The sequence below is a fragment of the Cygnus atratus genome, chromosome 8 (genome assembly GCF_013377495.2).
Source record: "Cygnus atratus isolate AKBS03 ecotype Queensland, Australia chromosome 8, CAtr_DNAZoo_HiC_assembly, whole genome shotgun sequence".
Lineage (NCBI taxonomy): Eukaryota > Metazoa > Chordata > Aves > Anseriformes > Anatidae > Cygnus > Cygnus atratus.
In genome coordinates this window covers 2,975,503-2,989,294 of record NC_066369.1, presented here as the reverse complement: position 1 = coordinate 2,989,294, position 13,792 = coordinate 2,975,503, and the positions used below count along the sequence as shown (strand labels likewise).

At 37.9% G+C, this 13,792-nt stretch overlaps 1 long non-coding RNA gene across 2 annotated transcripts in view; it reads left to right on the top strand.

The window, feature by feature from the left end:
• LOC118243736 (uncharacterized) overlaps positions 1-13,792 on the top strand; it is a 59,935-nt gene that overhangs the window by 28,685 nt on the left and 17,458 nt on the right. The window lies entirely within an intron of this gene.

The window sequence follows — 13,792 nt, the reverse complement described above, 5'->3', positions numbered from 1 at the left end:
GATAGAGTAATAGGCTTCAGTTTATTTGAAACCATGGAGTTGCATAACAGTTAACCTGTGAAACTGTCTAGTTTTCATTTCATGGATTGTTTACCTTCTTGTAGCCAGCACATCTGTTTTTGTTCATTGGCATCTTTCTTTTGGATCTTGATCTAAATTGTGTTCTCATTCTATGTGAACTTTTTGTTCAATATAATGCCATCAGCTTCAGTATACTGGCAGCCCACTGCATGGTGGATGCTTTGTCTCCCAGATATTTTTCAAGTCTTCTTGTACATAAACTGGCCCCAGGCTGAAATTCTCTGTGTAAAGGTACAATCCAGTATCCTTTGAAACTGGTGGATTAGACCTCTGTTGCAGACAATGAAAAGGAAAAAAAAAAAAAAAAAGATGGAGATATGTATGGAAGAAGATGTAGGCATGGGAATGAAGGAAATGAATGCCCTCAACCAGTGGTGACATGACCATGACTACAGAAAATGATCATGACTCATAGTTTCCATTTATATGGGAGAAAAAAAGATTATATGTATATATATATATGGAATTTATACTTACATATTTTATATATATATATGGCTATTTTACAGGAATTCATAGTCTATCCATATAAAAAAAAAAAGTTAAAATTTCATCAGCCTGTTTTCTGTTCTGTGCTTTTGGATTATTGCAGATGACTGCAGGACATATCCTTTGTATCGTAACTTCCATCCATACATCAGGTTACCAACAATAACACGTCACCGAAAATATACGTGGTTTTGTTTACTTTTATTAGTATTAAAATCTATCTCACAACTATGTGTATTCATGTAAGACTGTAAAGCCCTCCAGATGTTTTAAGAATACTGTAAGCCTACCTCTTCATTAACTAATTATTTTTAATTGCAATGCAAGTTTTTATTTTTACTTAAAGAACACTGGCTTTTTACTAAATAATACTATTGCTGATTTTTCAAACTTTGAGGACGTGGCCTAGATCCAGCCTTATTTTCTTCTTTAAGAGCAGGTCATAGAAGTAGGCCACATCAGATTGGGCTCCCAGTGAGGAGGGGGAAAATATGTGATGGTATTTTTTGAGGAATGCTAGCAGTGCCACTTGTACTGTTGAGTTTATTTCTGTAGAAACAGGCACTGTAGCAGGTGACCTTCCTCAAAGTTGTAAATTCAGACTCAATTTTCAAGAGCAGACAGGGGTCTGCATTTGAAAGAAGTCATGCAATGCTTAGCTTCCTGACATCACTGCAACTGGCTATGCTATATAAAAAATCTCAGAGGTGATAGAACTTGCTGGTATATATGGTGTTTGCCTTCTACTGAGAAGGACATTTCTGAATTGCCAACCTGGCATTTCACTTTTTTATAAGGGGGACTGCAGCAACTGAGACAAACTCCTTCAGGTTCCTTTTCTTCTCCCAGCTGAGATATCAAAATATTCATGTAGTCTAAAAATTTTGAAGAGTCTCAAGTACTTATATAGTAAAGATAAAGAGGTGTTTGTGGTGAATCTAATTTCTTTCATAGTTTTGAAATGAGATAAAGTAGATATTTTGAGTATTTTAGGTTACTGACAATTTAAAGCTGACAGTGTTTGCTGTATATGATATATATAATGTCATATTAATGTAACTTATTTCCTCTTGAGGGGTAGTGACCACTGAGAATTTTCATGTGTACATGACTCAGAAATGACCAATTTGGAGTTTTGGAGTTTTTTTTTTCTTTGTTTTTGTTTTTGTTTGGTTTTTAATTTAATGTGCTGAACTGATATAACACAGGCCTTGCTTCTTGGGTTTTGAATATGTGTCAGGGACATACAGGATGGAAAGGCAGATATGCATCACTTATTGTTGTTTCTTTTCCCAGTCAGAGGGTTGGCAGGCAAGCCAAATGGTTATGTCTATAAATCTAATATAGAGTTTCTGCAAAAATAATGACATGTAAATTGACTCAAAAATATGTAGTCTGCTGAAAGTCATTACAAAGATTTTAAAAGGTAAGGAAGTAAGACTTTGTACTCTGGGGTCCTTATGCCTACATTTTATATGAGCTAGATTAATTACACAGAAGATGCAAATGCTGTCAATAATGCATTATGAAAATCCACTCTTGAGCTTAAAAATTCATGTATGAACCCTGGGGCATTGACTTGAAAAGGTTTAACCCGTAATGACAACTCTGAACAAATTAATAATAAAATAATAATAATATTGAGCTTTGTTTGAGGTGAAAAGATAAATTTACACTAAAATCCAAAATGTGTAAAATGAATAGCCATTAAAAATCATGAAGTAACACCTATATTGTGGACCTTTCTGTCAGATTGCATAAAACAAAAATCCAATAACATTTTAGAGAAAATAATGCTAAGAGAGCTGCCAACGTTATTTTACTTGTTAGGTAACTAAGCTAGAGCAATTACAAAATCATTAAGCGTGAATTTGCTATAACAGTTATTCTAATTTGTGGGGCTTCACTGACTGCATTGAAGTTATTTCAGATTATGCTTGAATAAACTACTTCTTAATTTGGACATTGATATCTGATTTGATTCTTAAAAGATCAAATACTGTATTCCGTTTGCAACATGGAAGACAGGTTTAGACAAAGCAGCTACATCTAATGAGGCAAACATTTGAACCAGACTTTCTAATGTACCCTATTCTGACCTTGTCTAATTTTGCTTTTTGCTTCCTGAGAGTGGTGATAACTTACTACAAAAAAGCCCCAACATTGCAGCTTGCAGTCATAAGCCACTACATGCGCTATGAATTTTTGCCAAGGTTCTTCATGGCAAAAGTACCCTGGTTTAATCCATGGATTTATAGAGGCTTACATTGCTTCAAGTTACAGTAAGGAATGAAAAAAAGAAATGTAATGTAGGGTGGAGGAGGAGGAGAGGAAGGGTTAAAATGTAAGAGGGGACGTGGTTCTAATACTTGAACTCATACTGTGTTTATTGATGCCAGACAAACTGCTCCTTGAATGCCTTTATTTTGAAAGAGTAATAATTTTCAGACTAAAGGTGAGGATTTTTTAATAAACTAGTCAGCCCAATTTTTAACTAGGAAATCCAACAATAGTATGATAGAATATATCCATATCTGGGCTAGTATTAACCCAGCTCTGTATACAGACTTCATCATGTGTTGAACAACTCTCTTGCGGTCAACAGATACTCTCTTGAGCAAATACTTGCACTGAAAGTTCATTTTCAGCTTTTCCCAACATCCAAAAGGAGATGTGGAGAAGAATGGGAGGAGGAATAACAGAGAAAACTCTAATCCTTGAAAATTATTCCTTAGTGCTGACTCTGGAAACAAACTGTGAGATGGGTTTTTCATTTTTATAGCAGTCATCACACTCTCAGCCTTGTCTCTGCTTGGCTGCACCCTTTGACAATAGTATGGATGCTTTAATGCATGCCAGTCTTTCAAACGCAATGGGATTTGTAATACTCAGTGGTAGATGTTATTTCACTATGACTAAATCATAAGAGTGTCCAAGTCCTGATGGGGACTGTCAGACTTCTGTGACGGAGTGACAAGCATAGCTTGAGAACTCAAAGCCACTATGAAAAATTTAGGTTTGCAACCTTGCAAATGTAGACACTGAATAACTCTATAAAATTAATTTGGATTCCTATTAAGAAAATTCCTGTTGACAAAAAATGTTGTTGAGCTAACTGGTTCTTGAGTTCACAGATTTATCCAAAATTCCTTTCAAAAGTTTTGTTTGACTTCAATGGACTTTGAATCAATCACTCTTTGACATTTTACATATTGATGTTTCAATTTGAAAATTTCCAGCTAATCTCTCAATGCTTCTTTTCATGGTTTAATTCTTACAGTTGGAATTGTTAGGGTTAATTTAGCACATTGAAATTATCAGGAATCATGAGTCAAACCCAGAGTAAGAATGGGATCATGTTTTTAAAAGACCAAACTCCCACTCTGTTAGTTGACCAACATAAAGTCATTTGAGCAAAACAAACATTTTGTACTTTTGAATTGTAATGTTAGATGTATCTTTTTCATGTATTGGCTTTAGTAATTTCCAAATTCCATCTGAAAGAAATGACAAATAGTTTTGTTTTTCCAGGTGACAATTTCTTCATAATTCGAAAACATGAGTACTTTGTGTATGAAAGAGAATTAAGATTTCTTTCTCTAAAATGTAGTGGCATCTTTAAAAGCTTCAAGAAAGTTGAAAACAGAAATGATCATAGGGCTGAAAGACCCTTTAAACATACCAAGCCTTATAGCTCTTCTTGTTTATTATGTGCATATTATGTGTATAGTGGTATATAATCTTTCTTTAACTCACCAATGTCCTGCAAGTATGCTACTCCAGTGCTTTGAAGGTGCAGCATTCTATAAACATTACTGTGTGCAATTCCTCTGCTTTTGTATGTGGCAGTGTGCTCATGTGAGACACTGTGCCCTCTGTGATTTCAGATGGGCTTGATTTGTGTGAAGCTATCAGTGTCAGAGATTACAGTTTCTACTGTGTCTGTGTTTCTAGGGTCTATCTAGAACAAGTCTAGAGATACAGAGGAGTTTTTCACCATGATCCTCAAGGGTAGACATATTTAGGTAGTTACCTTGGTAGGTATTTAGCTTTCACTGTTTTGGAGGAGTATCTAAACATTATGATCTCTTCAGCTTGGGAGGAATAGGGCAAATAGGATAGCCTTTCTGCCACTGCTGTGTAGGGATGGATATTGTGGAAAAGCTCTCTAATATTGATGCCACAGTGAAACTGTGGGTGAAGTGAGGAAATAAGCTCAAGATTGGTGCTAAAATTAGCAAATGTGGGATGGAGATGTCAAGTCTGGAGTTGTTGTACTTCTCTGTAGATAATTCAATCCTGATGAAATGTCTTCTGTCTGAAAATAGTTAATTGAATATTTTACAGCAGTAGGCTAACCTAATCAGAAATAGAGAGCCTTGTTTATTCATTTGTGGTAGGCGACTCTATACTACTTATGAATGGGTTTATCTGTAGCCTGAAACCACAGTATCTTGGCTTTTAATGAAAAGTATCCTGAATAGTTTTCAGCCTTTTGACTGTCTCAGAAGGAGCTTAGAAACACAAGACAGAAGAGCTGCTAATACAGGTGAAAAAACAGGTGTGATTGTACAGTTATGTAAAATTGACTCAAGTTATTATCTATTATGCTAAGGTGGAAATTAATGCAGTGCAGACCAAGCTTGGGGATGTCATCTAACCAGGTGGCACTAAATAGATACTGGAAGACTTGTTCACCTTCCTCCCCCCAGCCTCCATATGGGGCCATTAAGACAATTGAAGAGAGCCATGCCAGGAGCTATATTTTACAGCCAGAGATACTACCAGAGTAGAACTTCTGTTATCGGAGAACTGTATTTTCAATAATTGCAATAACCTTACATGGAAGTCCAGGACTGACACCTAAATGTGAGATTATCTTTGGAATGGGGAACTTGAAGCATAGAGATAAATTAGACTTTGAACTGTATATGAAAAAATGGATAGGAAATCTATTTTAGCTTTGATGATGATGATGTTTTCCCTCACTTTCAAATAAACCTTACTGTAAATCTACATGAAACAAGTCCTGTTATGAGTTTAAAACTGTATTTAAGAAATAATTGGATAGCTTCTTCTCTCTTCAGTAAAGAGAGGTGATTTAATTCCTATACAAATCCTCTGGCAGACTGCTGTGGCAAAATCAAGCATGTCAATTTAACATATGGCTGAGGTATTCCTCTGCTTTTGCCTGTACAAAGCCCTCTACACTCCTCTACACTTCCCCGTGATAGTGTCAATGTAAACAAGAGCAGAATAAAACTCATGCTTGATTTAATAGGAAAAGCTGAATTGCTTACAGGATTTTTCCTGTCTCTCCTTCCCCACCGCCGTGCTAGTAAATTTAAGGGATTTGCATAAAAGTAGCCTCATCACTGATAGTGAAATAAGGTACTCTGAGCTTTTCTATATTGCTGGAAGAAGGAATCATTGAAGCGGACATAGGAAGAAGCTCTTTGCACTGGAAAACAAAATAAAACTGCAAAAGTTAATACTGAATAAAAGACAGAACTAAGTAGTTATGGGCTATAATAAGGCATTCAAGAACAGGTCTCTGTCAGAAGTAAAATTACAGACTTTTGATCATATATATGTTGGTATAATTATGTAAGAATTTCCATAGATTGAAGTGCTGTAACTTGCATGCATAAATATTTAGTCCATTCAGCTCCTAGTGGAGTGAAGCATTTTCAATGTTCTAGCATTTTTACTGTGAAGATAGTGCTGATATGATTTTTTTTTTCCAGAAAGCTGTGTTCTTTTTCAAGAAAACTAGTATTAGTTTTGGTTTTCTCCAGGCACACAATATCATTACAGATTAATAGATTTGCTGATATCCGTTTCAGAAACATCCAAAATGTAATGACCCACTTCTTTTTGAATTCCAAGGTGGAGATTCTCTTTCCTGTTTGCAGTCATAGCGTTCCTTCAGTTTTGGTTCCGTCTTATGTGGGATTAATAAAAACTTTTTTTCAGTCTTCTGTTCAACGTTATTATCATTACTGGAGACAGTGTGTTCCTTCAGTTTTTTGGTCACACTTATTTATAGTATTCACTGCACAAGTGAGCCAGTATGTCTTTTTATCCTTGTTATGTTACATTGACCTGGAGAAAATCCATTTTGCAACTGAATTTCCTTTGCAGTGCCTGCCTGAACACTGGAACTTGGACTTCACTCTCTTTTTTCCTTCCCACCAAGTGATTTTCTGTACAAATATTTCCTTTTCTGCATTCTCGCTGAGCCAGTTACCAACCAGTTGGCCCATTTCCTCCATCACTCAGCTGTGTATCCTTTGTTGTTCTGGGATGCCATGGGTTACCTGTGCTTGCCATCTGTCATCATGTTTCTTTCACAAGGTAAAGTACAAGCTAATATGTGCTTTGCAGGTTTCCCATGCAGGCAACTATATTGTCTCCTCTGCTCTTGACTAGCATTGCCTCAATAGAAGTCTCTCTTCTCTGTTTCTAGTCTGTAACCTTTAAAGATAAGGGAGCAAAAATGGACCAGAGTCTGCTTAAAAATGTCCCTGCAAAAACTCCTGTTGCTGAATTCATGGTACCCAACACAGGGAATCTTAGGAATCCATCTTCTGTTGTCAGGTTACGTATTATTTCATTTCAAACTGATTTCCCCACAAATATGGAACAGGAACTACTAAAATGTGAAGGGAGGAAATCCTGGAACATACGTTTATTTTCTTCACTGAATCTTGTTCCCATTCCCATTTCAGTGGCTTTAGATCAGGCCCTATTGCTAATTTCTGTTCCATTCAGTTTCCCTGGCAACATTTTATTTTTAGCATCATTATTCTTCAAAGATCTGGCATGAAGGGTTCATTTTGAATGTGAATTATTATAATTTTATTTTAAATCTTTCATTTCAAGGGGAAAAAAAAGGAAAAAAAAAAACAAAACTGTAAGTTGTCCCACAAAATATCTATAAATATCAGGGTATTTTTTTTCATGGCTTCAATGGAAGATTTTTGGGAGACAGATTGTTATGCATTAATGTATTTTTAAATCTCTTAAAAATCATTATCTTTTTGTACACTAGAGGTGTTCTGATTTTTTGGATCTGCTATTATACCAGGTCCTAAATTATCTGCAACACAGTGATTCTAAAAATAATTGGTCTCATTGAAAAGGAGAAATACTTCTCTTATTCATCTTCAGCCCTAATCACCATTCCTCCCTGCAAATTGGCAGGACAAAAGTAAAGAAGTTGTGGAGATTGTATCTGTTTCCATTTCTAGGCTCTATTTAATGTCATTTACTTGTATGACCACCTGAGTACCTTGCTTAAAAATTTCTTCAGTCTCCATAAGGAGCGAGACTAGCTGATATTCTTAGTTGTGAGACTCCAGCAATCATTACACAGCGGGATTCTAGTAGAAGGTTGCTGATTTAATTTTTTTTTCTCCAATATTATCTGCTTGTCCATTTCAAGTTAACACAGTGACTCTGACTGAAGAACAGTCGGTAAAAAAAAATTACCAAGAGTAGCAGTTGGTGAGAACTTTTATTCTTCACATATTGATTTAGTTATTTAATTATAATTCATTTTAATCCTTTCTCTCAACTGAGACAGTGGCTACCCTCCATGATAAAAAGCAGTGCTTAAGAGCTTGTGCTGAATGTAGTGGGAATGAAAATAACTCTGCTGCACACTAATGGGATGGAAAAAAAAAAAAAAAGTCCTAGGTCAATATGATACTTAGAGTTCAGTACAGTTCCATCACTGAAAAAGAGGAAAATGAAAATTGACATTTAAAAGCTTTCAGTACTTTTCAAGGTAGTTTGGATTTAGAGTGATATTTGCCCATTAACAGATCAAGGACTTTCTGATTATGTCTTTCAGTCAAGTTGCAGAGGAAAGATGTTATGTCAGAATTTATCTGCAGATGAATAATTATTTATCCTCTTATGTAGGCTCATATAGTATTTGTCAAGCAAGTTACCTCCTAGGGAGGGATTATACTATGAGTACTGCATGGTGTGATGAAAGCCTTACCATACCTCAGGCTTTGTAATTTCTTTTATCTGAAATAATTGCCATAATAAGATATAAAGACTAAAAAGCTCTTACAGTTTTAACTGAAAGTCCTGTGCTATTCAGAAGATGCCTGGGCTACAAGCAGATGCTTCCTTTTTTTTTCTGGTAATCGTGAAATCAAGTCTCTTCTATAAATGAAAAAGAACCCCTCATTTTCCCTGTTGCTAGGGAAATGGTAAGAGAGAAATAATCTTCCCTCTTCCTTGAAGAAATGACCAATTCTTATCATAAGATGTGTCATTCTCAGTATTTTTCAGCTCTGTAGCTTCATCTGGCCAAACAATCTCAACCAAGTCTGAGATAAGATAGTCTGTCAAGACTTAGATGCTAATTGATCCAATAAGATCTCATCACTGTCTCTCAGGAGGTTAAGTAAAATGATGAGAAAGTGGCTACTTACAGCCATTGGCCTATCTTAGCTGCCATACCTAACAGCAGTGCTAATGGGAGTTGATGGATTGCTTTCTGCCAGATTTTCTTGTTCTCTTCACACTGTCACTCCCCGCCCCCCCCCCCCCCCCCCCCCCTTTCCTTATAGTAGGCAGGAATGAAAGGCTTTCTAAAAGAAGGAATTAGTGGAGCTCACGTAGTACAAAGGTTCATACAAATTCCCCGTCGGTCAATTGGATTTGATGTGCAAGACAGACTGACTGCTAAGACAGAGGGTTAGGACATTTCCTAGGTTCCAGCTAGAACATTTCTGATGTCAAAGTTTTGAATTTTAACACTAAGAGGAGAGTCAAAAGTGCTACTGTTTGCATTTGTTAGTATAGGTTACTAATTAGCCCTGCTTACATTGATGGTTTTATTAGTGTTGATTATTTGATCTGGTTTAGAGGACACTGTTGTGTTTTGAAAGCTACATCTGATGGTGCTGTGCAATATTTGTGCTTCCCTTCTGTAGTATCTTTTTGTCCTTTATTCTCTTAGTGGGGAAGGAAGAGAGAGAATGGAGAGCGTTAAAAATAACTACCTTGAAACAGTATCAGCTTGCTGGAATCGGCTCTGGTGGAGCCGCACCTCGAGTACTGTGTTCAGTTTTGGGCCCCTCGCTACAAGAAGGACATGGAGGTGCTCGAGCAAGTCCAGAGAAGGGCAACAAAGCTGGTGTGGGGTCTGGAGAACAAGTCTTACGAGGAGCAGCTCAGGGAGCTGGGATTGTTCAGCCTGGAGAAGAGGAGGCTCAGGGGCGACCTTATCGCTCTCTACAGCTACCTTAAAGGAGGCTGTAGCGAGGTGGGGGTTGGTCTCTTCTCCCACGTGCCTGGTGACAGGACGAGGGGGAATGGGCTAACATTATGCCAAGGGAGGTTTAGGTAGGATATTAGGAAGAACTTCTTTACTGAAAGGGTTGTTAGGCATTGGAATAGGCTGCCCAGGGAAGTGGTTGAGTCACCATCCCTGGAGGTCTTTAAGAGACGTTTAGATGTTGAACTTAGTGATATGGTTTAGTGGAGGTCTTGTTAGTGTTAGGTCAGAGGTTGGACTGGGTGATCTTGGAGGTCTCTTCCAACCTAGATGATTCTGTGATTCTGTGGAAATCTCTGTCAGTCAGCTTTTGTTTCTGTAGTTGTAGGGGCATAAAACTACTAGTGATTTACATTGTCAATACAATAGGGCTCACTGTCTGAGTCAGCTGAGGTATAGAAGTTTTTCTTGGGTTATGCACTACTTCTGTGCTGTCCTGACTGCTAGCACATAGATGCTTGGCACACAATAGCCTCTAGGATCACTATGTATGACTATACATAGAGACATGTAACTGTGGTCATTTATATAGGTTACAATCACTATTTTTCCTCACTGTGTAATGACAAACACAGGGAGACCTTGTCCTCCTTGCAATAAAATTGCAAATCCAGAACTGCAATGGACTATTATTTTTTTTCCATGCAGTCACTGCTATGAGTGCAAAATGGAGATAAAACACCAGATTTGGAGTGGTAGTGGTAGAGGCTCACTTTATGCTAGCATAGCTGATATAACTGTAGTGAAAGGGAGGATCTGCCCCACAATGAAAAATTAACTGGCTGCTTAGGCTGCAGAGTTTTTCTCAGCTGAGGAAAGGCAGGCTTTGGTGTATGCCATGGAGTAGCCTCTGTGCTGCGGGGCTCTTTTACCTACCACGGCCAATTCCAGCTTGCGTAGTGCCATACTGTCTCACAGCCGCCTCATTGCAGCATGCCTGGAATGAGTAACCCTAAGATGACATACAGTTCAATTTTGTGTGTACCAGAACAAGGTTGATAATTCTTAATACAGAATTCCTATAAAAGAGCTGTACCATGACATCACCTAATACAAGCAGAGTAATGATACGCCACTGCAAATTACAGCAGTGAAACACATAGGAGCAATGTTATGCACTTTACCAGACTGTATCCTGTCTTGATTTTCCTATTCAGTACAGATTTTCTTAAAATGTAACTCTCTCTTGCTTAATTTTGCTTTCTTTCCTGTTCTGACTTCTATCTAGATTTCTTTCTTAATGTAGAACACAGATTGTCTTCTCATACTTCTGTCAACATTGGCTTGTTTTTTTCCCCTCTTTCACTCCTTTCCTGCTGCCTTTCTTTTCACTCTGGCTGGTAGATGCAGGACAAAGCTAACCCCATCTTGTTGCAGGACCTTCAGAGAAGCACTCCTGGCCCAGCCATTACTAAGTACACACTTTTGAGGCCTTACAGTGTCCCCATGAGCATAAAGAGGAGCTTACCTGGACTCTCCCAGGCTCTTGCTCTCCTTCCTAGGGTCTCTCTGACCCACACCTGGGGCATCGCTGTCTGTAGCTTTCCCAGGATGCCAATACGTGTCCCAGACAGTGGGACATCAGAACCTTGGCCCCAAGGCCACAGGCTTCACACAACTTCATTCAAGGTGTCCTTTTGCTTGGGCAGATGACCTGCTGTCCCACAAGCATCTGTTGCTGTCCAGAGAGGTCTCTCATGAAACTGGCTACTGATATAACATAGTGTGACCAGGACCTTCCCCAGCCCTGACCACAAGCAGCGTGCTTCTTCAGTAACCACAGAAGGAGCAGTATCACAACTCTACATGTACTTCCTTTCCTCTCAGAGGAAAACAAATGTTTTCCCAACGCTTTTGCCTGAGGGTCCCTGGTCTTATTTTGTTATGAAAGTTTGAGGACATGGATAGCCAAGTGACCCAGATCTGCACCACAACTTGGGATGACACCACTTGACCCCAGCATGCTCTCACTGGGAGCACAGTGTGCGTGTACATGATGCTCTTGTACTCCTCAGCAGTGTGGTGCCTGGCTGGCGCCAGTGGTCCCATCAGCTGCCTGGTCCCTCTGCCACCCTGGCCAAGACAGGTCACCCTGCTGGAAAGGCGCATTACTACAAAACACAGCCTGCACAAAGGCATGCATACACATGGGAAAGCTTATCAGTGTCAGTTTGCTTTTCTGCTGTGTATTGCAGAGATGCTGCTGGTGATCTTCACTATGCCATTGGCAGTATCTGTGCATGCATCAGCCAAAGTTGTGTCTTCCATCCCTGGCATTTAGGGCCCTGCTGTGCCCAGTTTCAGGGTGTTTCGGGATTGGCTCTGAGACTGTTTTCTGTTGCATACCTTTTGTGGTTTATAGATAAGACAGTATTTTGAACAGCAGGCCGCTACTTGTAATGGTCTTCACTGCTGGCAGCAATAGGGTGTTTGTCACCCAGTGACTGTGTCCTGTATACTACCTCGTTCTCTTGGGGAGAGCTCTTCCTCTTGGGTTGCTCCTGACACCTGTCCTGTTCTAATTCACATATCCAAGTGGGGCCTCACCATGTCCGGCACCTCTACCCAACACTAGCAAGATGCTTTAAAAGCATTAGGGGCATAGCACTGTAGTTGGTCCTCCAAAATGATCTAGAAAATGTATTCTGACATGGCATGAAGTTCCCAATTCACTTTTTTTTTTTTCCACAATGGTTTTTTTCAGATAGAGACACTCTTGTCTGAAGACTGTTCCTCATGATTTCTTATTACTGTGCTAGGTTTTGAGGCTTCCCACTGATGACCACTTTGATGTGTCCTGAGAAACCTAATATTGAAAAATAATTTTGCAGGGGAATAGGACTCTGTTTCACTATAGATGAGATGACTGAACATCAATGAATAATTTTATCTTTATTTTCACGATGTTAGCACAATAAACACAATAGCATTGATTTGTACTTATTTAACAAAATACATTTATAGCAATTTACAAATTCTTTTCCATTTTAAAACATTGCATAACATTTTATTAAACACAATACTTTATATAGAGTTCTCATTTAAAAACATATTTTATTTTTGAGTATTTTCTTTTTTCAGTAAAGCACAGCCTAACAAAGAAATTCGTGCCTGTTAGCAAGTAAGAAAATCAGAACACTAAGATGTCACCTGTAAATTTGTTTAATTTTAAATTAAGGTATCAGTGGAACGTAAACAAAGAGTAATTTTACAAAAGGCTCCTTATCAAATATACATGCAGAGGTCTGAGTTCCAATGTATATATTATTACATTTCTGCTCTCTAACGTAATATAATTTGATAAGCCATTATTAAAAACAGTAGCCTTTGGCACTTTGAGTAAAAAAGAATATATCAATATTTATGTAAAGAACACAATTTCAATGATTACACAAGAGCTTTAAAATCTTTTGTTAAGAAATAGGAAACCTTAGGAAAAATATCACACTGCACTTGAAATAGTGCAGCAAGTTTTAGAGTAATAAAAGCAACACGTATGCCAATATATATCTGAGTAAAACCAAGGAATAGAGAACAAACACTCCCACCAGGAATCCTGCAGTTTCCAAAACAGCTAAATTGCCAGAGGGAATATTTTCTAATCTATGTTTTATTGCCATTATTCTCCATTTCAATTTTCTGTTATTTCCAGGTTCATCTCCTTATGTTCTTTTGCCCTGCACTTACAAACTAACAAATGATTGTGTTTTATTTCCCTGCATTGATAGGCCAACAATGATTGTGTCTTACCCATTCCTTTTAAAGCTAATCTTACCTTCTTTATCATTTACCTAGACTAAAGTAACTCCAAAGGTGTTTTTTTCATTACACTCTAAGTGTTTGTAATTCCTAGGAACCTTGTACAAAATTTGGTATTAAATACCAAGGTCTAAAGTTACATTGTTTTAAAAAGAGAGAAAA